Genomic DNA, 23,613 nt, shown 5'->3' with positions numbered 1-23,613 from the left:
CAAATCTCTGACATCGCTGTGGCTGGAAAAAGATGGTGCAAGAACAAGACCAATAAGGACAGAAGAGAATTGTTAAAAGTGACAGAAAGCAACCCTTCCACAAATTGCTGCAGATTTCAATGGTGAGCCATCAGCAAGTGTCAGGGCATGAACCATTCAATGAAACATCATTGATATGGGCTTTTGGAGCTGAAAACCCACTCATGTACCCCTGATGACTGCATGACACAAAGCATTACGCCTTGCCTGGACACATCAACACTGACATTGTAGTGTTGATGACTGGAAACATGTTGCCAGGTCAGACAAGTTTTGTTTCAAATTGTATTGAGTGGATGGATGTGTACGGGTATGGGAACAACCTCATGAATCCATGGACGCTGCATGTCAGCAGGGGATTGTTCAAGCTGGTGGAAGCTCTGCAATGGTCTGGGGCATGTGCAGTTGGAGTGATATGGGAACCCTGATACATCTAGATATGACTCTGACAGACGACACATACACATCGTGTCAGATCACCTGCACCCATTCATGTCCATTGTGTATTCTGACAGACTTGGGCAATTCCAGCAGGGCACTGACACTCCACACTTACAGAATTGCTACAGACTGGATCCAGGAATACTCCTCCTAGTTTAAACACTTCCACTGACCACCAAACTCCCCAGACATGAACATTATTGAGCATATCTGCGCTGCCTTGCAATGTGATGTTCAGAATAGATCACCATTTATGGAGAGCCTTGCAGGATTCATGATGTCAATTCCCTCCAGCACTACTTCAGACATTGGTTGAGTCCATGTCACATCATGCTGTGGCACTTCTGCATGCTGACAGGGGCTCTACACGATATTAGGCTGATGTACCAGTTTCTTTGGCTCTTCGGTGTATATCTACCATTGTCTCCCATCTGTGAACAACACAGAAACCTCCATATTTGACCATGTTCATCCATTTTATGGGCTACAGCATCTTATAGGTGCTCTGTAGTTCCAGCTAGATAATATACCATTGTATTACTCCATAATTAGACCAGAATTGTTCGAAGAGCTCTCCAAGTCTTTGAGGGAGCTGGGGTTATGCTACAAATCACTTGACATCAGCCCTAATGAGCACATCTGAGATATCATCAACCAAAATGTGCTCTCCTTAGACTAAGCTCTGACAAGTTTCTATGTCTTCTGGGTGGAAATTGAGTAATCATATAATAGAATGGATTCCCAATGCTTTCAAGTGGTCATGAGGTCCATTCCATGTCATATCACTCATGTAACCAGCATGAAGTGGGCTCCCCACCAAATAAAATTAAAGTATCCTCTCTTTCAAGTTCTGAACTCTTCTTGGGTATATATTTAGCTGTTTTCATCCAGACAGTGTCATACTTTGGCAAGCTGACTTGTTTTCATCCTCATGTAATTATGATGACTGATTGACTTCCGTTGGGTGTTGTCTGTATACCGCTCCTTTATAAAATGACAGCCCTCTGGGCTATTCACAAAAGTGTGTGTGTAATTGGAGTCTACATCTACATCTACATCCATACTCCGCAAGCCACCTGATGGTGTGTGGCGGAGGGTACCTTGAGTACCTCTATCAGTTCTCCCTTCTACTCCAGTCTCGTATAGTTTGTGGAAAGAGGGACTGTCGGTATGCTTCTGTGTGGGCTCTAATCTCTCTGATTTTATCCTCATGGTCTCTTCACGAGACATACGTAGGAGGGAGCAAAATACTGCGTGACTCCTCGGTGAAGGTATGTTCTCGAAACTTCAACAAAAGCCCGTACCAAGCTACTGAGTGTCTCTCCTGCAGAGTCTTCCACTGGAGTTTATCTATCATCTCCATAACGCTTTCATGATTACTAAATGATCCTGTAACTAAGCGCGCTGCTCTCCATTGGATCTTCTCTATCTCTTCTATCAACCCTATCTGGTACAGATCCCACACTGCTGAGCAGTATTCAAGCAGTGGGTGAACAAGTGTACTGTAACCTACTTCCTTTGTTTTCAGATTGCATTTCCTTAGGATTCTTCCAATGAATCTCAGTCTGGCATCTGCTTTACCAATGATTAATTTTATGTTGTCATTCCATTTTAAATCATTCCTAATCCCTACTCCCAGATAATGTATGGAATTAACTGATTCCAGTTGCTGACCTGCTATATTGTAGCTAAATGATAAAGGATATTTCTTTCTTTGTATTCGCAGCACATTACACTTGTCTGCATTGAGATTCAATTGCCATTCCCTGCACCATGTGTCAATTCGTTGCAGATACTGCTGCATTTCAGTACAATTTTCCATTGTTACAACCTCTTGATACACCACAGCATCATCCACAAAAAGCCTCAGTGAACTTCTGATGTTATCCACAAGGTCATTTATGTATATTGTGAATAGCAACAGTCCTATGACACTCCCCTGCAGCACACCTGAAATCACTCATACTTTGGAAGACTTCTCTCCATTGAGAATGACATGCTGCGTTTTGTTATCTAGGAACTCTTCAATCCAATCACACAATTGGTCTGATAGTCCATATGCTCTTACTTTGTTCATTAAACGACTGTGGGGAACTGTATCGAACGCCTTGCGGAAGTCAAGAAACAAGGCATCTACCTGGGAACCCGTGTCTATGGCCCTCTGAGTCTCGTGGCTGAATAGCGCGAGCTGGGTTTCACACGACCGTCTCTTTCGAAACCCATGCTGATTCCTACAGAGTAGATTTCTAGTCTCCAGAAAAGTCATTATACTCGAACATAATACACATTCAAAAATTCTACAACTGATCGATGTTAGAGATATAGGTCTATAGTTCTGCACATATGTTCGACGTCCCTTCTTGAAAACAGGGATGACCTGTTCCCTTTTCCAATCTTTTGGAACGCTACGCTTTTCTAGAGACCTACGGTACACCGCTGCAAGAATGGGGGCAAGTTCCTTTGCGTACTCTATGTAAAATTGAACTGGTATCCCATCAGGTCCAGTGGCCTTTCCTCTTTTGAGCAATTTTAATTGTTTCTCTATCCCTCTGTCATCTGTTTCAATATCAACCATTTTGTCATCTGTGCGACAATCTAGAGAAGGAACTACAGTGCAGTCTCCCTCTGTGAAACAGCTTTGGAAAAAGACATTTAGTATTTTGGCCTTTAGTCTGTCATCCTCTGTTTCAGTACCATTTTGGTCACAGAGTGTCTGGACATTTTGTTTTGATCCACCTACCGCTTTGACATAAGACCAAAATTTCTTAGGATTTTCTGCCAAGTCAGTACATAGAACTTTACTTTGGAATTCATTGAATGCCTCTGTCCAAGAGAGGGGAGTGTGTGGCAATGCATGTGAACATCTGACAGTTAGTAAAAAACAATACTGAGGAGGTGGCTGCAATGAAAACTGCAGGCAATAAGACCTCTCTTGTGTCTGTCTAAAATGAAGAGCAGACAACCAAACCAACTGAGATAGGTGGTCAGCTTCAGTTGTAAGTGACCGATATTCCTGTGGGACATATCTGGACCATGTTCCCTGTCCTGGCTTGGTCCCATGGACATTAAGAGATCACCAGTCACAAATTAAGAAAGCACTAGTCACAAAATAAATACAGTTCAATGATAGTATATTACTCATGGAAAGATCTCAGAGAGACAACTAGACCTAGGATACGCTGTAAATGATAGCACTATTTGTTCAGAAGTTGCAAAACATCAGAGAAAGATGGAAAATCATAAAGTGAATGAGGTGGCACAGTGCTTATCACAATGGACTCACGTTTGGGAGGACAATGGTTTAAACCCACATCCGGCTATCTAGATTAAGATTTTCCATGATTTCCGTAAGTCACTTCAGTCAAACACCAGGTTGGTTCCTTTAAAAGGGCATGGCTGACTTCCTTCCCCAACCTTCCCTAATTTGATGGGACTGATGACCTCGCTGTTTGGTACCCTTCCCAAAATAAATCAATCAAAATCATAAATATAGAAAATTTATCACTTTCTATACAAAAGCCAAATGTATCTGAGCAGTAGACCATTTTCAAAGATAGTTTGATGTAGATTTTGAATCCAGTTGCAGAACATTATTTTTTAATCTATATTGTGAATATCTTGTACTACCTTGGTATGTGTTTAAAAATTATAGTTAGATAAAATTAAAATAGAAAATCCTGATACAGCAAAAGAAATTACAATAAGACAAAGTGATGGATGTGCCACATGATGTAGTGCATTCAATTGTGCCTGAAAAATTGGCATTTTGCCAGTTCAAAAAAGTATGGAGAAGACAGTCCCAGTATTAGACACCATGTGAAAGGCGGTGCTCTGAACAGTCACACATCGAAATTAAGCTTGCTTTTTTGTGCACTACCTTATAAAGCAAAAAAAGGTTCAATTTATTTAAAATTATGTAAATACCTTTGCTTGTATCAAAATTCTGGAAGCCTAGCCAGATGGAAAAATGATGTCAATTGACTTGCAACATGGCCATGTTTTAGTGTGACAGATTCTAATAAGTAACAAAAATGTAACTTTTATGGCTATTTGCAGTGGTATTCATATGATCCTTCACTACATATGGGCAACACAGAGTAAACAGTGTTGTGCAAGAGCTCCTAGTGAGAGGGCAGTCTTTAATTTTTTTTGTAGCAGTTGCTTCATTGGTATATGTAGCACAATAGTTGCACAGTTTAGACTGTGAATAATTTTTGTGTAATTTGGATACCAGATATTTTGAGGACAGTTTAGACTTAGTTTATTTTACTCACCATTGAACTTCATTTATTTTGTACAGATGTACAGTGTGAGCAGCAGTCTGCAGCTGTTCGCTGATGATGCTGTGGTGTATGGAATGGTGTCATTGTTGGTTGCCTCTAGGAGTATACAAGATGACATAGACAAAATTTCTGGTTGGTGTGATTATTGGACAATCCCATAACGTTCAAAGACAGCATTAGTAGCGTACTGCTTGACACAATCACATCAATTAGATTCCTAGTTATAATGCTGCAAAGCAGTATACAATGGAATGAGCATATCATGTTAGTAACGGGAAAGACTAATGGCAGACTTTATTTTATTGGGAGAATTGTAAGAAAAAGTGGTTCATCTGTAAAGGAGACCATGTGTAGAACACTGCTGTGACCCTTTCTTGAGTACTGCTTGAGTGTTTGGGACCACTGCTTGGTCAAGTTAAAGGAAGACACTGAAGCAATTTAGAGGTGGCTATTAGGTTTGTTACCAGTAGTTCTGATCAACATGAGAGTATTACAGGAATGCTTTGGAAACTTGAGTGGGAATCTGTGGAGGGAAGAGAACATCCTTTCTGTGCAACACTACTGAGAAAATTTAGAGAACTGGCATTTGGAGCTGACTGCAGAATGATTCTGCTGGTGCCAACATACATCTCACTTAAGGACCCTGAAGGTAAGATAAAAGAAATCAGGGCTTGTATGGAAGCATATAGGCAGCCATTTTTCCTTCTCTCTGTTTGTGACTTGCACAGAAATGGAAATGACTAGTAGTGGTACAAGGTAGCTTCTATCACACATCATACGGTGGCTTGTGGAGTGTGTGTTTGTAGATGTAGCTTTAGTTTATTTTCATGGGTTAATTAGACTTTGTTAATCTACTGACAATATCGGACTCCATTATTTATGCATCCATTGTCATCAACATCAAATGGTGGCTTAGATGAAATCCTAGATAGTTGTGTCTGTTAATGAATATGTAAATTCTTTCTGATTGCTTTCACTTGCAGAAATCTAACTTTAAAAGTTGATAGAAGTAAATGAGGAGCACCACCTGTCTGCCACCCCCCTCCCCCCTAAAACTCGAAATTACACTTCCTATACGAAACTCACACGCAATTTATGTAAGAATCTACGAAGTAAACACAGAAAAGAAGCTACACTCCTGGAAATTGAATTAAGAACACCGTGAATTCATTGTCCCAGGAAGGGGAAACTTTATTGACACATTCCTGGGGTCAGATACATCACATGATCACACTGACAGAACCACAGGCACATAGACACAGGCAACAGAGCATGCACAATGTTGGCACTAGTACAGTGTATATCCACCTTTCGCAGCAATGCAGGCTGCTATTCTCCCATGGAGACGATCGTAGAGATGCTGGATGTAGTCCTGTGGAACGGCTTGCCATGCCATTTCCACCTGGCGCCTCAGTTGGACCAGCGTTCATGCTGGACGTGCAGACCGCGTGGGATGACGCTTCATCCAGTCCCAAACATGCTCAATGGGGGACAGATCCGGAGATCTTGCTGGCCAGGGTAGTTGACTTACACCTTCTAGAGCACGTTGGGTGGCACGGGATACATGCGGACGTGCATTGTCCTGTTGGAACAGCAAGTTCCCTTGCCGGTCTAGGAATGGTAGAACGATGGGTTCGATGACGGTTTGGATGTACCGTGCACTATTCAGTGTCCCCTCGACGATCACCAGTGGTGTACGGAGATCGCTCCCCACACCATGATGCCGTGTGTTGGCCCTGTGTGCCTCTGTCGTATGCAGTCCTGATTGTGGCGCTCACCTGCACGGCGCCAAACACGCATACGACCATCATTGGCACCAAGGCAGAAGCGACTCTCATCGCTGAAGACGACACGTCTCCATTCGTCCCTCCATTCACGCCTGTCGCGACACCACTGGAGGCGGGCTGCACGATGTTGGGGCGTGAGCGGAAGACGGCCTAACGGTGTGCGGGACCGTAGCCCAGCTTCATGGAGACGGTTGCGAATGGTCCTTGCCGATACCCCAGGAGCAACAGTGTCCCTAATTTGCTGGGAAGTGGCGGTGCGGTCCCCTACGGCACTGCGTAGGATCCTACGGTCTTGGCGTGCATCCGTGCGTCGCTGCGGTCCGGTCCCAGGTCGACGGGCACGTGCACCTTCCGCCGACCACTGGCGACAACATCGATGTACTGTGGAGACCTCACGCCCCACGTGTTGAGCAATTCAGCGGTACGTCCACCCGGCCTCCCGCATGCCCACTATACGCCCTCGCTCAAATTCCGTCAACTGCACATACGGTTCACGTCCACGCTGTCGCGGCATGCTACCAGTGTTAAAGACTGCGATGGAGCTCCGTATGCCACGGCAAACTGGCTGACACTGACGGCGGCGGTGCACAAATGCTGCGCAGCTAGCGCCATTCGACGGCCAACACCACGGTTCCTGGTGTGTCCGCTGTGCCGTGCGTGTGATCATTGCTTGTACAGCCCTCTCGCAGTGTCCGGAGCAAGTATGGTGGGTCTGACACACCGGTGTCAATGTGTTCTTTTTTCCATTTCCAGGAGTGTATATACGTATCTTTCTGTGCTGTTGATGTGCACCAACTAGGAGCTCAGGCCACACTGGTCTCTGAGTGCCTACTAGACAGACAAGTGCCACTGATGTACCAAAACAAAACAAATGCCTAACGACTGCACTACAATCTGCTTGAATTTATGATTACAGTAACTAAAACTCGAAATTACACCTCCTATATGAAACTCACACACAATGTAATTAAGAATCTATGAAGTAAACACAGAAAATAATCTATATACGTATCTTTCTGCGCTGTCGATGTGCACCAACTGGGAGCTCAGGCCACCACTGTCTACAGTGCTATGAGTCTCATTGAAGGAACAGAGTGAGCTGAGTTTTGCAAGATCTCTGTTGCAGAATCCATGTTGTTTTATACAAGGAAATTTTTGTTCTCGAGAAACATCATGATTCTTGAGCATAAAACGTGTTCCATAATTGTACAACAGATTGATGTCAATTATATACATCTACAATTGTGTGCGTCTATCCTACGGACCTTCTTGAACATGGGAATGACTTGAACTTTTGTTCAGTTGCTAGGTAGCCCTCAATGCTCCAGTGACTTGTGATAAACTGCTGCTAGAAAGGGAGCAAGTTGTTTTGCATACTCTTTGTAGAGTCTTATAGGCATCTCATCTGGTCTAGATGCCTTTCCCCTACAAAGCAACTGTAGTTGCTTTTCTATTCCCTGATTTATTATCTCAGTATCTGCTATTTTAACATTCATATGATGACTGAGAAGAGGGACTCTGTTAAATCTTCATGGTGAAATAATTTTAAGTGGATCAAATTCAGTAGTTCAATCTTCTCTCTTTTCTTGTCAATTTCAGTGTCGGTATGGTCTTTTGAGTGAATGAATAAGTGATTTCAAACCACTTAATGATTTTAAATAAGACCAAAACATTTTTTATTCCCAGATCAGGTGACAAAATTTTGCTTTCAATGTCATTGACTACTTCTATCATTACTCTCTGTACACTCATTTTTGTTTCATTCAGCTTTTGTTTGCAGCTGGGTTCTGACTCTCCTTGAATCTGAGATGAAGCTCTCTTTATCTTTTTATTTTCTCTGGGGTCCATAGCATGGTAGATATCTTGTAATGACATAATAAAATAAAAGATGATAATATACCAGAATGCTGTTATAATTGTTAATTTCAATTACATTAGCAATAGGCCTATTTTGGTATTATCTCCATCATCAGGCTATCTGCAACCAAATACACTTTGTTAAAAGTTGTAACATTATAGCTAAATACAATTTTGCTTTACTGTGTGCTAGTACTTGCTTCCGTATTGCATTGTGGCGCTGTTGCTGTATTATAATCTTACTGTTGCATAGCTTGTTTTCAACTGTAGCCAAGCTTTTAAATATTTATCTTAATTTCTATTAGTTGCTTTTTTTCACAGATGTAATCTAGGCCTTTTATCGCTTATAAATGATGTTTTGACAGCTATAATTGACAGCTAATTCATAGATAATTACAAATGAATAAACAAATTGTAACCATACAGCATTGCTGGATTAGCTGTCACTACATTATGTACAAGCAATAAAAGACCTAGCTTACATCTGAAAACAACAGCAATTAATAGAAATTAATATAAATATTTAAAAACTTGGCTATAGTTGAAAATGACTTAAACAACAGTGAGATTATAAGACAGAGCCACAATGAAATATAGAAGTAAGTACTAGCACACAGTAAAACAGAACTGTTATTAGTTATAATATTACGACTTTTAACACAGTGTATTTGGTTGCAGATAGACTGATGATTGTAATAATGCTGAAATAGACCTATTGCTAATGTAATTGCAATTAACTGTTATAGCAGCTTCCTGGTACATTACTGTCTTTTATTTTATTATGTCATTACAAGAAGCTCTCTTTGTTTATGGAGCACTTTTCTAACAGAGCTATTAAATGACAGCGGGTCTTTACCATGCCCTAAGACCTTCCTTAGAACAGACTTTTCTAAGGCACATTGAACAATGCTTTTGAATTTTTTCCATTTGTGCTCCACATCTTCATCCTCATCACTGAATATTTGATGCAGCCTACTCAGAAACTCTGCAGTTTGTATCCTGTCACACTTGCTAAGCAAAAATATCTTCCTACCTTTCTTAACATTCCTTATAAAACCTGTAGTCATAGTTGCTATTACAGCCTAATGATCACTGATACCTTCCTCTGAGTTAACTGGTTGGAAATGTTCAGGTCTGTTTGTTGCTAGGAGGTCTAAGGTGTTACCTTCATGAGTAGGTTCTCTAACTAGCTGCTCAAAGTAATTTTCAGACAAGACATTCAGAATAATGTCACATGAAGTCCTGTCTCTGGCACCAGGCAGTTCATCTCTGATCGTAAGGACAGTTTCTCTAACCTTGAAAACACTCACATCCCTGCCACATGTACACCATTACCCTAGTAGCCAATATATTCTTTCACATAGTGCACATCTGACCTACCAAGGGGAACACTACAGTTCTCCATCCAATAACAAAAGCTGAGAAATTAACATCTGATACCATCACAGAGTTGTTTGAGCCTCTGGTTTAGACCTTCCACTCTGATCCAAACCAGAGAACTGTGATCAACCACGGGTATAATGCAACAAGGAGACAATTTAGTCTGCACCCTGTGTGCAGTACTAGTTGCCTTCACCAAATCAGCCACCTGCTGAAAAGAGCTGATGATGGCAGGCATCATTCATGGCACCATGTGCCACTGTTTGCAGCCAGTCAGTGCACTTGATAGCCACTGACAGAGCCTCTTCCATGTCATGTACAAGACGTCCCGCCAAACATACTGAGTCCACATTGGCATTCTTTTCCACCATGCATGCTATTTCCCTGAGAGGCTCCACCTAATATTGCAGCTCCCAATGTCTAGCATACCAATCCTCACCCCCAGCACTTGTCTGGACCAGGTGGGAGAATCGGCCACTGGCTCAACAGGAGTGGTGTCCATGCTGGCTCGGATTAGTACCTTGTACCTGTTACTCACACATAAGGAGCCAGTCATGCAGCACATTCCCTCTTTTGCCTTCCACCTGGTGACATGCAAACCCACCACTGTCTGCCACTCACTCTTGAGTGATAACAGACATTCAGATGTTGCATATTGAAAGATGCAGTGACAACCACATCACCAGTGGATTCCAATGTCACCAAGGTGTTACAGGTCTCATCACCAGTGCCCCACTGTTATGGCAGCTTTGAGCTTAGCCATAAGCCTGTTGACCACTGCCAGTGTAGCATCCAGCTGTTTATGGACAGCAGTCAGTTCTCTTTGTGTCTACTCACAACAAGCACAATCCCTAGCCATATCATATTGTGTAATTACTGATACAAGATTGCAAAAAGTATGAACAAAGCAGTCAAGATAAACTTAGAAAGTACTAGCACATCCTGTGAAAGGAAGCTAAAGAAATGGAAATTAAGATGATAAAAATTAAGAAGAGAAAATTCTGATGAAAAAGCTTTCCACAATACTCTGGAGTATTCAGACAAGGTGCAGAGAAGATTCAGTGACTGGTGGGTTAAAATGGGGAGAGGGGGGAGGGGGGGGGAGGAGATAAAGAATAGGAAGATTTTGGAGAGGATGGAGAGAAGGGACAGAGAGGAGCAATAAGAAGAAAACTGAAAGATAGGGGAAGAGGTTTGTGTCTAGTTTATCTGCTCCTGCAGTATGTCCAACAACCATTTATGTAATTGAGCTTCTCAACTCTGTTAGGAGTAGGTCAGAATCTGGTCAGATAGTCTCTTGAATGGAGTAATTAAGATAAATAGTGAAGAGGGAGATGATGTGTAAAGTTGGCTCACTACAAGAGGTACTAATGTTATGGATGTTGAAAGGAGTAATGAGGGAATATTAGCTCTGAAATCACATTGAAATGTGAAGGCTAAGGTAGCTGTAGCGCCATAAGAAGCAAGTGTGGACTGCACCAAAGCAAATAAGCATGTGGATAGCAACCTAAGTAATTTAAGTGCAGTAGTTTCTATCCCATTGGGTGATAATGGGTGTTGTTTAGAAGCTATGGAGTCTGGGCCAGATGCACATGGGAGTGTACATGCCACTGATTCTTGGGTTGTGTAGAGTGCAACAGCCAATAATGATGATGTTGTAGGTACTATGGGGAATGCACAGATAGCTATTATTGTTGATAGTTGTGCTGCAGATGTTGTGAAATAAATGGTACAAATGCATATATTTCCTCAGAATCAGGGTCAACTTATGAAAAGGAAGAAGCAATGTGTTTGTGAAGTTAGTGATCAAATCAACAAGGTGGAATCTGCTGAGGAAGGTATGCATGGGGTTCAGAATGCTATGGTAGTGTGAGCATTAGTTCACAACCTTACAGAGCAAGCTGCTGATATGTGCTATGACCTGTTCACAACACTGCAGCAGTCTGATGCGCACAATGAGTGTAATGTAGGTAAAGGGTATGAAGAAAATCAGAGAGTAAACTTTCAGCCCAAACTTCATGCAAAATTGACCTTTTTGTGAAAACAATGAAATTGAGGGGGACAAATTTCCAGCTAGGGCAAACTGTCACCAGCAGATTCCTGTTGCAAGGTTTGTCCATTTTAATGGACAAATTGGTTAAACTGGGAACAAATATGCTAATATTTAATTCATATGATACAGTGCCACAAGGCACCATAAAGTTACTTTAGGTGATCAGGGGCACTGGAAAGCTGAGCATTTTGGGAAGAATTCAGTTTGTGATTAAAGCTACAATGACTATCTGTTGATGTATTGTGAGTAGTAGTACCATGTGTGATTCATGGGTGAGGAAAGGTCTGGGAGTATATTTTATAGGAAAGCATGAGGGAAACTGTTGACACAGGGAAAAGTTCCAAAACAGCAGATTGAAACACCTCTGGATAGACAAAAAGAGATTCTGTGCATAAGAGTTTAATAAAGCCAGACAATGTGCTTTTAAAGAAGTTTTGTTCATGATAATTTATTAAAAAGCAAACAGTTTTTCAGTACCATTCTTCTTTATAAGTAGAAAGTAAGAAGTAAAAAATAATTATTGTATGTGCGACATTGTAATGAGTAAGAAATGTATTCCACAGTATTTAAGAGTTTATAAGACTATTGAACAAGCCATAAGGATCTTGAATGTGGTGAGGTGATGTGTTAAACAGTATACAGAGAGTTTCCAAGATGATATGGCTAATGGGAAGTTATTAGCTGAAAGTTGTATTGTGCATGCTCACAGGGACTATTGGACTGCTAATCAGTGTGACAAAGATGTAACCTTGTTGTTGTAAGTAAGGATCTAGTGGGCTAAGCATCATAGCATACAGTTGCTGCCTCTGGACCTTGTGGGTCAAACTACCTGGTACTTATGAAGTGAAAATTTTTGTAAATATTGTACATTGTTGGCTGTGGATGTTGAATTTTGCTGCAGTCCAGTCCAGAGTAGTGGCCCAAGGGCTGGGTCTTTGAAAGAAAGGGGGACGGGGGTTGGTAATCTAGCAACACCACTATTTTTTTGGCAATTCCGTGGAAGCATAGCAGCACAGCACTCTATGAGGTCCGTTCAAAAAACTCTGGAACATTCATAATTTCATGACAATGGAAATGAAATGTGACTGGCATCCCTGCAAATGCCTATGTTTAATGTGTAACTGCCAGAAGTTTCATTGTTGCATGCCTGTTAGTTATTGTTCAGTGCTGTATTAAGTAGAATGTTTGTCACACAGTTTGTGAATTTTGAGATACCAGAGTTAGAGGAGCAATACACCTGAATTAAATTTCGTGTGAAACTCAAGAAAACCTTTAAAGAGACACATCAAATTATCCAGGGTGCCTATGGTGATGAGTGATTAAGCAATACATGATGTTACAAATGGTTCACATAGTTTAAAAATAGCCAGATGGAAGTTAAAGATGACCCTCACTCAGGACACCTTTTGAATTCTACTGACAATGCTCATGTTAGGAATATCAACAAAATTGTATATGCCAATCAAAGACTGGCTGTTTGAGAGATTGAAGAAGAATGGAACATTTCAGTTGGACCATGTTATGCAATCCTGACACAGCATCTTGGAATGCAACATGTTGCTGCCAAGTTTGTCTCATGGCTCATGAGTTAAACCTCACAATGTGTCAGGAAAGGTTTTTCCAAGACCAAAAAGAGCTCATCAGGTCAGGTCAAATGTCAAAGCCATGCTGATAGTTTTCTTTGACTTTGAAGTATTAGTTCATAATGAATTTGTGCCAGAGGAACAAACTGTTAATTGATGGTACTATTGGGATTTGTGGCAATGCCTGTGAAAAATGTGAAATGGAAACAGCCTGAAGTGTGGCAAGACAGTTCATGGCTTTTGCATCACGATAACGCATCTGCACATTCATCCTTGTTGGTGTGTGACTATTACACAAAAAACAAAATCACAATGCTGCCTCATCCTCCACAGTCTCCAGATCTGGCCCCTATGGACCTTTCTTATTTCCAAAGTTGAAAACCCCATTGAAAGGATAAAGATTTGCAATGATAGATGAGATGAAAAAAAAATTCGCAGATGGCAAGATGCATGATCCAGCAAGAGGCATATCAAGACTGCTTCTGGAAGTGGAAACAACACTTGGAGCAGTGTATCAATTGTGAGTGAGAGTATTTTGAAGCAGATCATGCACAATAAGTAAGAAAAATTTTGTGGACAAAGTTCTGAAATTTTTTGAACAGACCTCATAGAAGCTGCAGGCACATGATGTCAGCATACTGATTATAGCAAGAGAGTTTTCTTGTATGCAAGACAGATCAGATCCAGCACCATGAACAAGCAAGTGCAGCAATAAGGCAAGGGTCATACAAAATGGGCCAAGTGGTTTCCCCGTTGGGAGCCAGATAAATGCAGCTGGGAACATGACTGGAAGCTATGCCATAACACAAAGAATGTGACACTATTTTCTATAAATAACTGTGACTTTTTAGCAGAGATATTCACAGCTCAGCTGAATGACTGTCATGAAGGGCTATGCCACACACTGCCGCACCATGGGAGAGCATGCAGCCACCATGAGCTCAGCCATTTGTCACCATGGTACTATCTGCTGCTGCAAGTGCCACTTGGATGCTGGTATGAGCACTTTGACACCTTGCACCATCACTCGCAGAGGTGGGACTTCCCACCAGAAAGCTGCAGCCTCTGCAGGTGTTCTGGTCATCTGCTGTGCCTCTAATGGCAAACACTGAGTGTGGCATATGGAAATGGTGTGCATGCTGCTAGACAGCCATAGGCATCAGCATTCTGGGTCGCATCATCAGGACTTGCCATTTGGATGCCAGCTGATGGTACACCATGCATGCTGTTACACCACAGCATCTGAGTGTAGTTTCGTAAGTTGTAATAAAGTGACTAGCTTGTTGACAATCTTTTAACGAGCTACCACTGGCCTGCATTCCCACCATGACCCCCTACCACTGCCCAGTCCTGTCTAGAAGTGGCCTGCCACCCCCTCATGACTTTAACACTGAAGGACAATGATTTGCTTCCTGACTGCCAGTAATGAAGTGAACCACTATTGTGTCCCTAATAACATACTGTTCCAACTTATGCAAAACTATTGCACAGTGCATACAATGAAATGCTTTTGTTAAATCAAAGAAAATACCTGCTGTCCTTAAGTTGTCATTTTTTCCTAATAATGCCTCACATAAATAAGAATATATTGCCTTTCTGTTGATAATCCTCTCCTGAAGCCATATCTCAATATACGAAATTTGCTGAGTCAGACAACAAATTGTCTCAACTGAGATGTGATACTTCTCTCTCATACATTGCTTTCTCAAAAAATTCTAGAAACACTCTTAGCAAAGGCATATGGTGGTACCAGTAATTCAACACATTCTGTATTTCTCCCTCTTTATAAAGTGATTTTATTAATGAGTATTTCAAGCTGTTAGGAAACTGGCCATACCTCAAAAACACATTGCACCAGTGAACAAGTACAGAATTAATACATTGTGCACTGATTTCCATAAGAATACTTGATATTTCAGCTTATCCATGGAGTTTCTACTTTTTAGTGACTTAATAACTTATTCAGTTTCATCTTTGTTTGTTATGTGTTTCTGCATGAGCTATTATTTGTCACAGACCATCAAATTTCATAAATTCTGCTTGTTTATCTGTACCAATAAACTTCTGGTTTAACCTACCAACTACTGTCAAGAAAGATTATTAAATTTTTGGCACAACTATGGTAAATCACTAATAGGTTCATTCTGTAATATACTGAGTGTCCACATTCTGCCCTGATACCTCTTTCACAATTGGCCATCTAGTTTTGATTTTTTCCTCAGTTTTCTATTCTTGTGGTGTAATTCATACTTTTTAATGTGAAAGAGCTGTCAAAGAAAGTGGTAAAGATTTGTGGAAATTAGTTTTATTTGTCTCAAACTGTCTGTATTGTAGACTTCTTGTCCTTTGGGATTGGCTTTTTAATGTTTGATTTGCAGAGCTACTCATGTCTTTAAATCTTTTGTTTCCTACTTTGGGTTATCCCTTTCAGTATTACTAGCTGTGCATCATGATCTGATAAGCTATCAATGATTTTTCTCACACTGTGCCCATCAACGAGAGAAGAATCTTTGAAGGAATGAGTCTCTTAAAGATGTCCTAGTAAAGAGGGAAACAACATTCAAGCTCACCATGAGATCATGTTGGCCTAGTTGAAAGTTCTGAAGCCACTGGACGAAATGCATGAACTTCTACATGTGATGCTGACAATTGCCAACAAAGCAGCTGAGCATCACTGTGAGAGTTTTTGCCACCTCATACATTGTTGCAACAATACTGTTTATGATGACACAGAGCAGTATCACTTGTTTATTAACTTTAGGTAATCCATAAAATCTAGAAGGAGAAGCCACTTTTGGACAAAGTTTTCCTCATTGTTTTATCTTTGATAGTGATCTGCTGCATTTTGGTAGTCTCCCTCTTCACTTGGTTGGTTGGATCATTTTTTGTACCCATTATCCTCTAGTAGGTTGTACATTTTCTGCTTGTATTCTTGAAGTGGTAGCAAGACCTGCTGAATGGATTTCTGTCTCAGAATCTTCTGGGAGGCATTCAAGTGTTTTCCTCTCCCCCATGGAACAATTTGGCTCTTGTAAGTGTGTATCATATTTCATGCTGTATTTTTGTTACTGCATTGAGAGGAAGAGCAACCTGTTCCACTGCACTGATAAAATCTGCTGCTGGTACTGTTAGTGTTGGTGAAAAATTTAATCTCTTCTTGAGTGCAGATAAGATCGCATCATCAACTATTTTCCCTCTACAATTGATTTAAGTCCTCTGAGGCTCTTCCTTTGATTTAGGTACAAGGCATTTGTATTTTGTAGCTTGCCTGCATGTTGCTGAGTACCCTGCTCTGTTTTCTGGAGATCAACTGACTGTGTCTACCCATTGCCGCAGATCGGGACACAGGTTGACGTCATCTGAAGATGAAGCGTGAAGAGTTCTCTTGTGGTTCAGCAACTCTGTGCCATGTGTAGTTGACCCTTTTGCTCTCCAGAGCCGGGATGTTACTTCCAGTGACCTTTGTGGTGGCTGAAGTTCTGATATGTTGAATGACCTTCAAAAAAGTTGGTATGATTCTGTTTTGGCATCTCAGCAAGTGTTTACCATAAGCCCCTGCTTATAGTTATATGCTTCCAGCTGCTATGCATCCTCACTACAGCTGTGTGACTGGATCACAGTTTGCTGTCAGAAAAATCACAGTTCATAGTAATCAATTGAGAGTCATTGAATAGAATGTAACTGATATCCGGGATTCCCCAATGAAGTCTCATAGGCCCTCTGCTATTTCTAATCTATATAAATGTTTTAGGAGACAATATTAGCAGCCATCTTAGATTTTTTGTGGATGATGCTGTCATATATCATATATTAATGTCATTAGAAAATGAAAACCAAATGGTGCAAAAATCAGCAATTGGCTGTAAATAAGGAATAATGTGAGGTCATACACATCAGTATTAAAAGAAATTTGTTAAACTTCAATTAAACAATAAATCACATAAATCTAAAGAGTGTCAGTTCAACTATATACCAAGGAATTACAATCATAATAACTTAATGTGGAACAATCACAAAGATAATGTTGTGGGAAAAGTAAACAAAGAGTGAATTTTATTGGCAGAACACTTAGATGATGTAACATGTCTACTAAACAGACTACCTATGCTACACTAGCTCATCCTCTGCTATAGTATTGCTGTGTGGTACGGGATCCTTACCAGAGAGGAGTGACTGAGCACACCGAAAAAGTCCAGAGGAGGGCAGCTCATTTTGTATTACAGCGAAATACCAACTTTCTCTTCTGAAGGCAAAAATATTTTATTGATAACAACCCACTTAGGAAGATGGGATCATGATAAATTGGGGGAATTCAGAACTTGTTCAGAAAGATTTAAATGTTCATTTTTCCCACCCACTGTTCAAGAGCAGAACCATAGAGAAATATTCTGAAGGTGTATCAGTGAATTTCCTGCCAGGCGCTAAGTGTGAATTGCAGAGTAGTCCTGTAGATTTAGAAGTGCTCCTAAGCACATTAGTACATTTGATTCACAGGCTCTCTGACAAAAAAGAGTTTAAGAGTGGAACTGCAGAGCTACAGACCATTTTCCATAAGAAAAATTATAGCAACCATGATATCCAGCATCCCATAAATCTGAAGGCACTTGCATCACAGCTTGCAGAGGAAGGAAAGATGTGTTGTGATAGTGTTTGTTACATTCTGAACACATCAGCAAAAATTGGAAGACTACTCTGGCTGCCCACCACCCAAGATGGAATTCTACTTGGAGTCTTGTAGGTATGACCTAATACTCTGGAAACCACAGAATTACCACGTGCCATGCAAATACAGGAAAATGTACAAAGCTCAAACTATGCTGACAGTGCAGAGAAGATACCTATAGCATACGCATCACTTGAATAAAGAACAATTGACAAAGTCAACTCGGAGTTTGCTCCACCTCTAGTGGTCATACCAAGGCACCAATTTGTTAAAACAGGCTAACACATTCTGGGACTGCATACTGTAAGAGTCTCTAGAGATCTAGTTGTATGTTGAACTTATAAATAAAGATAGTGGCTACCAACTCCGTAAGGGTTGCAGCATATTACTGAGTGTGCTGTAAGCACAATGGCACTCTGTGGGAAGATTCACTCACATCATGGCAATTAAGTAGCTAAGGGCACATCTCACAAATCTGGCTCTTCCACAGCGGCATCATTTTGAGGCCTATGGTCAAGGCACAGGGGCTGGAGAACATGGTTTGTTCCCCAACTTTGCATAACCCGCCCCTCTCCCCCCCCCCCCCCCCCCCCAGTCTCCATCTAAAGGGTAGCAATAAGGTAAATTGCAAAAGTGTTGCATCACCCGGATAAAGGCACCCTGCTGAATACTGAAGCAGATTTTAAAATCATCATACAGTGAAAAAATGTAAAATCATACTTCTGTTATGAATGTTTTCCATGACTATTTCTGTGGCTTGGGTCTTTAAAGTATTAATGTAGTGTACGAGCTTAATATTGTTCATTACCTGATGCTACATTAATCACCCACAGTAATATATGGGTATTGTTTATACTTTCAGCCATTTTCTACAAAAAAAATGAAATTTGTGAATGAGTCAGTATTTGTACTTGTTTTCTGTCAGTTGGAATTTAAATGTATCTATATAATCTGTGTAAAAACCCACGAGAACAAGTTTTTTAAAAGAATATGTGGCTAAAACAACACTTAATTATGTTTCCATGTAGGGAATGCTCATGCACAAGGTTGAGATTTGTGGTTGCCCAGTATAAGATGTTATGACAATTTACAAGTTCCAACAATGAAATCATATTTCATCTGTCTTAAATAGTAGAACTAATCTTCATCAGCCATACCAAGAATCTTTCTATGATGTTGCACTTACATTAGTACCTAGAGTTCCCCTAATTTAATTCCTTCTATTCTTGGACTTGTGTGAATCAGTGCATTATGAAGTTCTTACTTTTTTGATGCAGATCTTTAATAATCCATCTTGGCAATAGTGCTTGGACAAGATGGCTGAGATGCCACTAGTCTCCCTGCTGGAAGACTTTAAGACAGTCTCGCAATGTGCACATAAAATGAGTGCAATAGGCACACTCTGTGACACTCACTGCTGTGTTTTTTATGAAGCCATCAGTGATCTGACATCTAGATATAGGTATATGAGCAAGCTCATCTTTGTTTACATTGTAAACTTTACCTGGCTTATCACAACATAGCTTCTAATTTGTTTATGCTTTACACTGAGGTGAGAAAAGTCATGGAATACCTCCTAATATCATGTTGGACCTCCTTTTATTAGTGCAGTGCAGCAGCTCAGTGTGAAATGGACTCAACAAGCCATTTCCCTGTAGACATGTTGAGCCATGATACCTCTATGTTGTTGTTGTGGTCTTCAGTCCAGAGACTGGTTTGATGCAGCTTACCATGCTACTCTGTCCTGTGCAAGCTTCTTCATCTCTGAGTAACTACTGCAACCTACATCCTTCTGAATCTGCTTAGTTTATTTATCTCTTGGTCTCTCTCTCTGATTTTTACCCTCCGCCCTTCCCTCCAATACTAAATTGGTGATCTCTTGGTGTCTCATAATGTGTCCTACCAACTTATCCCTCCTTATAGTTAAGTTGTGCCACAAATCCCTCTTCTACCCAATTATATTCAGTACCTCCTCATTAGCTATGTGGTCTACCCACCTAATCTTCAGCATTCTTCTGTAGCACCACATTTTGAAAGCTTCCATTTTCTTCTTGTCTAAACTATTTATTGTCCATTTTTCACTTCCATGTTTCACTCCAAACAAATACTTTCAAAGAAGACTTACTGAGACTTAAATCTTTACTCAATGTTATCAAATTTCTCTTCTTCAGAAACACTTTCGTTGCCATAGCCAGTCTACATTTTATGTTCTCTCTATTTTGACTATCATCAGTTATTTTGCTCCTCAAATAGCAAAACTCATCTACTACTTTAAGTGTCTCATTTCCTAATCTGATTCCCTCAGCATCACCTTATTTAATTCTATGACATTGCATTATTCTCATTTTGCTTTTATTGATGTTCATCTTATATTCTCCTTTCAAGACACTGTCCATTCTGTTCAACTGTTCTTCCAGATCATTTGCTGTCTCTGACAGAATTGCAATGTCATCGGCAAAATGCAAGGTTTTTATTTCTTCTCCATGGATTTTAATTCCTACTCAATTTTTTTTGTTTCCTTTGCTGCTTGCTCAATATACATATTGAATAACATTGGGGATAGGCTACAACCTTGTCTCACTCCCTTCCAAACCACTGCTTTGCTTTCATGCACCTCAACTCTTATAACTGCCATGTGGTTTCTGTACAGATTGTAAATAGCCTTTCACTCCCTGTTATTTAGCCCTGCCACCTTCAGAATTTGAAAGAGAGTATTCTAGTCAACATTGTCAAAAGCTTTCTCTATGTCTGCAAATGCCAGAAATGTAGGTCTGGCTTTCCTTAAGCTATCTTTTAACATTGTCATAGAGTCAGTATTGCCTCACGTGTTCCAACTTTTCTACTGAATCCAAATTGATCTTCCCCAAGATTGGCTTCTACCAGTTATTCCATTTGTCTGTAAAGAATTTGTGTTGGTACTTTGTAGCCGTGAATTATTAAACTGATAGTTTGGTAAAGTTCACACCTGTCAACACCTGCTTTCTTTGGGATTGGAATTACTATATTCTTCTTGGAGCTTGGAGTCTGAGGGTATTTTGCCTATCTCATTCATTTTGCTCACTAGATGGTAGAGTTTGTCATGGCTGGCTCTCCCAAGGCTATCAGTAGCTGTAATAGAATGTTGTCTACCCCCAGGGGCTTGTTTTTACTTACATCTTTCATTGCTCTGACAAATTCTTCATGTAGTATCATGTTTCCCATTTCATCTTCATCTACGTCCTCTTCCATTCCTGTAATATTCTCCTGAAGTGCATCGCCCTTGTATAGATCCTCTATATACTCCTTCCACCTTTCTGCTTTACCTTCTTTGCGTAGGAATGGTTTTCCATCTGAGTTCTTGATATTCATACAGGTGGTTCTTTTTTCTCCAAAGGTCTCTTTAATTTTCCTCTGGTCAGTATCTGTCTTAACCCTAGTGATATATGCCTTTACATCCTTACATTTGTCCTCTATCCATTCCTGCTTAGCCATTTTGCACTTCCTGTTGATCTCATTTTTGAGATGTTTGTACTCCTTTTTGGCTGCTTCATTTACTGCATTTTTATAGTTTCTCCTTTCATCAATCAAATTCAGTATCTCATCTGTTACCTACTTAAACCTAACTAACCTAAGGACATCACACACATCCACACCCGGGGCAGGATTTGAACCTGCAACCATAGTAGCAGCGCAGTTCCGGACTGAAGCACCTAGAACCACTTGGCCACAGCTGCTGGCAAACTTGATGGATTTGCACACACATTCCAACAACCGGTTAATGTGCTTAGTATGGGGTGTGACCACCTCTGGCAGCAATACAGGCCTGACAATAATGGGGCATGCTGTGAATGATGTCATCAGTCTCATGTTGTGGCACTAATGCCCATTCTTCCTGCAGAGTTACTCACAGTCTTGGGTGGATGCTGACGTGATGCAAACTGTCTCCCTAGTGCATCACAGACATGCTCTATGGGATTCGAATCAGGAGAGTGAGTAGGCCACACCATGTGTGCAATATTTTCCATTTTGAAGAAAACGTCAACCACTTGTGCTCCATAAGGTCAAGCATTATTGTCCATAAATAAAACGTCTGGGCCCACAGCTTCTTGCAACAATTTTAAATGAGGTCCCAAGATCTTGTTACAACACCTCCTGCAATCCTCCTCAATCTCAGTCTCTTTCCACAATGTTTGGGTCCCAAAATTGTGTTCCACATTCCCTTCAGATGAAAATCCATCCAGAATCACTCTCCAGACTAAATCAGGTCTCATCTGTGAAAGCAACATTGGCCCACTGTTTGTCTGTCCAGGTGGCAGGTTGATGACTCCAGGCCAGGCCTTCCCTTCTGTGAAGACATGGCAGAGGTACACTTGCAGCATGTCTCCAACAATAAAGGCCACTCTTCCACAGTCTTCTGCACACCGTTTGTCCTGTTACAACATGTCCAGTGGATGCCGCAAGCTCACATTCCAGTTACTGTGCAGCACTAAGACAGTAATGTCGTGCCCTTACAGCCAAATAACAGTCCTCTGTTCTGAAGTCACAAGTGGTCTGACCTGACCTAGTCTTTGGGATATAGTTTTGGTCTCTATAAACTGTTGCCACATCTGAGAAACAGCAGAATGATTCACATTAAGCCATGGGGCCAAATAAGTTTGCAATTGTTCTGCTCCCTTTCTTTCTATGACCCTCCACTGCAGAGAGTCCTGGTAGGCAACTTCTCTGTGACATAATGCACCATCTGTGGCAGTGTACACAGCAATTGTGGATGTGGGGCTACTCAGCAAATGCTACCTCGTTTCATTGGTGCCCTGATATCATTGTTGGCTTGGTTATCCACTGACCAGAATGCCATCTTACCATGCAGAACACGACTATACAGACATGTGGTTAACAGTTGATATGATTATATTATGGATTAGACACAGGACAGGGAAAGAACAGTTTGTTGCTTTAATTTTGGACACCAGTATAGTTCTTTTTTAACTTTGTGAATATTCTTTTAGCAAGCAACACTTGCATTAATGTTCTATTATTTGCAGATTCTCTGCTTTGAGCAAAAGTTGTACATTTCTGCTACTATTTCGGCACTCATTTACCTATACACCTTCATTGGTTTCACAATGTTCCAGACTTAGTTACTGTTGAGTATGAAAGAATGTGGCAACAATGACAGCTCCTAAATTGCTGATATTATTTCAGTATAAATCCACAGTTTTAGGATTTGTGGAAACAGCAGGTGGAATTGCAGCAGCAAATACAACAGGTGCTGCAGCTGTGATTAGCTTAGCAACAAGAGTAGAACTGGCAGCTGATACAGCTACTGATACAACAGCAGCTGTGACAAATTCTACATCTATACTCTGCAAGCCACCTTACAGTTTGTGGCAGAGGGGATTTCTGGTGTCAATACCTTTTCCCCTACCTGCAAATGGCATATTGGAGGAATGACTGTCAGTAAACCTCTGTATGAGCTTTCTAACTTTCTTACCATGCTAATTTTATGAGGCATATGTGGGGGTGGGGAGGAGGGTATATGTTGCCCAAA

The sequence above is a fragment of the Schistocerca americana genome, chromosome X (genome assembly GCF_021461395.2).
Source record: "Schistocerca americana isolate TAMUIC-IGC-003095 chromosome X, iqSchAmer2.1, whole genome shotgun sequence".
Lineage (NCBI taxonomy): Eukaryota > Metazoa > Arthropoda > Insecta > Orthoptera > Acrididae > Schistocerca > Schistocerca americana.
Note: the sequence above shows the minus strand (reverse complement) of the source record.